The sequence below is a fragment of the Triticum dicoccoides genome, chromosome 5B, assembly GCF_002162155.2.
Source record: "Triticum dicoccoides isolate Atlit2015 ecotype Zavitan chromosome 5B, WEW_v2.0, whole genome shotgun sequence".
NCBI lineage: Eukaryota > Viridiplantae > Streptophyta > Magnoliopsida > Poales > Poaceae > Triticum > Triticum dicoccoides.
The window spans coordinates 438,594,264-438,599,239 of record NC_041389.1 but is presented as its reverse complement, the minus strand read 5'-3'; positions in this window follow the sequence as shown (position 1 = coordinate 438,599,239).

The following is a 4,976-nucleotide window of genomic DNA, read 5'->3' as shown; positions in this document are numbered from 1 at the left end:
TGGATTAACAAGCTAGGTTAAGTAGGTTGGCTAGGTTAGAGGAAAATTTTATTTTAGAGCGTTAGGTCAGAAGGGTTAGAGAAATGGAGTTCCTTTGCAATTTAATTGGGTTCTGTCCTAGGCAGAGAAGGGTTAGAGATAATAATGTGTGTTTGTGTGAGAGAGAGGAATAGCTAGATCAACATAATTTGGGTTCTGTCCTAGGCAGAGAAGTGTTTAGTGAGGTCATTTTGCAAAGCTTTTTGATTTTTGAGAAGACCACTATTTTTCAAGGAAAAGAATTTAGGCAAATTTTATTTTAAAGATGATCCCTTCCTAGACTTTTATTGTTGATTATATCTTTTCATTGAAGTGGTCATGTTATATCTTTTCATTGAAGTTGTTCGATTGTGCCCAAGTGGCTTTGTTGTTTCCAGGGAATGATGCTGAGTGGCATATGTTTTGCTGGAATGTTGATTCATTTCTGTTCCGGCAAATTTCAGGTTCTCGATTTTTCCACTTTTTAGCAAAGGTCATGCCAAAATTTTCCGTGAATTTCGGCATGACTTGTGCTACAAACTAGGACATATCGAGTGCCCGGGATTTGCCACACCAGGAAGGAGTCAACATTCCTGCAAAACAATAGGCCTTTTTTATGTCATTATTCATTTTATTAGGTCTAGAATTAATTGACTAGATTTAATCATAGGAAACATGGCTAGCAACGATGAAGGACAGGGTTCTGGTGATTGCGACGACGTCTACCGGGCGGCAGACGAATTTTTTAGCCTTACCAATGATCAACTGATGTTGTTGTTGGGCCCACTGGTGGCATCGGGGACTGAGACCGACATGCAGACCGGTGCTGAGACTGAGACCGGCGCTGAGACTCAGACCGGCATCGAGACCGGCATTGAGACTGAGACCGGTGCTGCCTCGGGGAGCGAAGCCGGTGTAGAACCGAAAGCAAAGAGGCAACGGGTTCCTAACAAACTCAGGACTACTAGACTAGTGGTCATGGAGGTGGATGATGGCAATTTTGAGCCAAAGGCGCCCGATGAAGCGCGCGCGTGCTACGGCAATCAAATAGGCTGCATCGTACGGACAACCACCACCATCAACGATGAGAAACTACAGAAGATAGAAAATATGAGGAGCTCCCTCCTAAAGAAGTTTCACCAGATATTCTTGTTCCCGGGCCGGAATGAGAAGGATTATGAAGATCCAGACGAGGACCCGACAATGAAGAAGATAAACAAACACGCCATGACCAAGTTTAGCGCTGCGTTGGCCTCGTGGAAAACTCGAGTGAAAGCAAAGATCATCGACAAGAAGGAACCCTACTCCGAGATTGTAAAGGATAATTTGACAATCACAGAAGAGCAGTTTCAAATATTCAAGGAGGCTTGGAAGGCCGAAGCTGCTAGAAAAATGTCTAAGTACATGAAGGGGCTTCAAGAGAGGAACATTGGGAGCCACCACCTCGGAAGCCGTGGTTACGGCGGAAAGAGGTCCAAATGGGCCAAGGAGGACGCGGAAGCCGCGAGTTTGGGCATCCCAGACACCTTGGCGGATTTCACCGTCCCACAGGAGTGTGACGTCCTGAGGGCCCGGAACCGTTGGGACCCAGTGAAGAAGGTTTACGAGACAACACCGGTCATTACGGAGTTCATGAGACTGCTGGTAATTTTAGTTTCTGATCAATTCGACTACACACGTTAGTCATATTTGTAAACGATCCTTGTGCCTTTTGCAGAGAGAGTAGCACCGGATTGCGGCCGAAAGCGACTCGCCATCTGAGGCATTGGCGAGGCCCAAGTGGGACACTCCATTCAACCGGGCGTTGAACATATTGAAATGACAACCGGTGGATGCTCGACCGTCGTATGGACATGTGCACGGTGTCGGAGACGGCGCCACGTGGAAGAAGTACTACCGTGAGACCATGGAGGAGAGAAAGGAAAGACGGAGGTTAACTGAATAAAACATCGACAAGAAGGTTGAGATTGCGGTTGAGAAGAAATCATCTCAGACAGTCGCAACAGCGGTAGCTGCCGCAAAACAGGTGGTTGCAAATTTGTCTACTTCCTTGGTGACGGGCGTTTTCACTTGGACAAGGCAAAATCCAGAAAAAAATGCAGAGGACTTTCTCCTTGCTGACTTCTTGGGAGGACCTGCTCCCGCACCGGCTCCCACACTGGACTTGCTCGGCGGTGCCTCGTCTTTGACTGAGCTCGACGCCCTCATGGTATCTGTCACACCGGCCCCCTTCAATATAAATGTATAATCTCCCGTTTTCATTGCCTTTCGGATGTCTCACGTCGTAGACTTTTCTTTGCAGGCCGACAAAAACCCGTGCACCATATTGTACACCATCGGCGAACAGAAGGTGGACGTGGGGAAGGCGATGATAATGGAGCCGAAGGAACCATTGTTCCACAGCCGGCCGATCCCCCCGAACGTATTCAAGGTTTCCATGGCCAGTGTCCAACCGGGCCACAAGAATTTGCCTCCTCTAATACTAGTGGGGGATGACGACCAGACCCCACGGCGGCTTGGTGATTGTTGCAATGGGTGGGTCCTGTTGTGGCCAAAGAGTCTGCTTCGTCTGGAGGCGGCCGGGAGCACACCCACGAGCATGCAGCCTCAGCAAGGTATGAACATCAACACCCCACCGACCCAATTAGCGTCGGGTGTCTGGTTGGGTGATAGCGGACGGGGTAAGGAGGAGGCTCCATTAGTCGCTGATGACGTCGCCATGGATGAGGATGAGGATGACGATGGCGCTGAACAGTATGTCTATACTGGCGCATCCTCAGGGTTTGAGCGTCATGAGTCGGTGCCTGAATTACCGTCTCAACGTATTATGGACGACCTTCCAGTAGTAAAGAAGTCTAGGAAGAGAGCGAGGAAAGGCAAAAAAGCTGATTCTATGATCCAGCCGCCTCAGCAGCCTCGGCTTCAGGACCGTATAGATATCCCCGATGCGGATAAATGGCATATCCCCGAACAACCAATCCTACCTGCAACAGCGCTACAGGCCAGATTTGGCGATCTAAGGAGACTTCATGACGATGTGCTGCGGGTAGAGAAAGGCCTCATTGCCTCGAAAGAACCAGGATACCCACTCTATGTGGTTAACGTTCTGCGGCAAATGCCGTACGTCGACAGCTTCCCCGCGGATAAGTTCTTCCTCCGATTCGATTACATATTCGACATGTTTCACATGAAGAAGCTAGATTTTACGTTTGTCCGCCTTTATGCCTTGCACATGAACTACATCATTAGGGTTGAGCAGATACGTCATATCTGTGTCGCTGACCCGTACTACATGCACGAGGGATTCTTGGGAGTCTGTGCAGAGCACCGTGAATACGTGAGGGATTACATCGTCAGTTTCATGCTCGCCAATAAGGACAAGGAGGTGATTCTCGTGCCTTATCATCCCTTGTAAGTCATCCACGCTGCTATCCTTCCTTCGATTTCAATAATTCATTTGCACGGTGGAGGCTAATTAATTTGAGGTGTACTTATTTTGCGCGGCGGCGGGCGCGCCGTCCTCATCATCCTCTACCCCCGATTCTCCCATGCTCTTTACTTGGACTCGTTGAAGAACATTCACAAAAAGGATTACACCCACATCAAAGATGTTCTCGATAGTGCTATGTTTTACTACCAAGCAAGGGGTGGAGAGGTTAGGGACAAGAAGAGAAGGGGCGGCAGGGTCGCCTTCAGCCATAAGACCGACTTTTGCTGCATCCAGCAACCGAACGATTCTCTTAATGATGGATTCTATGTCCTACACCACATGCTGGAGTACAGACGGGATCACCAGAACCTTCGCATGTCACCTAGATCTGGCGATGCCCATATTCTGCAATGGGCAAAGGACATAGGAGATATCGAGGATCATCGACTTCGAGCTGAGTTCTATAACATCCAGCGCGAAGTTGCCCAAATCATCATGAAGGAGGTCGTCGGAAAAACAGGGATGTTCTACGGAGAAGGACAAATGTCGCGGGAAGACGTCCGAACATGGATAGCCTCTCAGCTTCTCGACATGAAGCCTTTCACTAAGCTTGAGGACTATCTCCCTGACATGGATGGATGGCACGACATGGTGGAGTGATTGTCGATATATGACAATGTGTCCGTTTAGTCCATACTTTCTGTATGACAAAACTTTGAGTTATGCATGGTGAAACTTTATTTGTGATGTAATTAAACCGTCCTCCTCCTCGACTAGCGAAAATCACTCTAGTTAGGGCATTTTGGGTATGATGAACTTTGTTATTTATGCTTATGATATGTTGTTTCTATTTTTGCCAAGTCTGTCTCTTTCTGTTGCTCAACTATATATGTTGCATATCATCGACTCATGTGACGATGCAGGTGCATAGATCATAGATGGCGAAGAAGTGCTACGACAGGAGTATATATACGACAAGTGGCCGGAGTGTCAGGCCCAGGTGTATCGATTTCCGGTTCTTGAGCGACAAGCAGTAGTTAGTTTAGGTTCACGCTAATGCGAGAGAGGGATACGAACTCATGTACTCAAAGTGATATCTCTTCTCGCGTATATCATTGTTTAGATGGATGACGATGTATTTGCAAGTAATCGAGACTTGTACCGCTATTTTCAAGATTGATGACGAGAGACCACTTTGTATTGGATGATGATTATGACGATGACATGATTTAATGAGACTAATTGTATGTATATGCTATGATTACATTTGTATGTGTATGATATGCTAAAGATTATTGTATAAAGCCTATTCAAATACAAAAAAAATATGCAGGAAAAAAACTAATAAAACTAGTAGTAGCGAGGGGGAGGGGGGAATTTAGCAGTAGCGCCGCCTTACCAGTAACGCTTCCCTCTAAAAGCGTTGCAGATAATATCAGTAGCGCCCTTTTCTAAAGAGCGCTATAGCTATTCATGTATAGCAGTAGCATGGGACAACAGGCGCTACTGCTATACGTTAGCTGTAGCG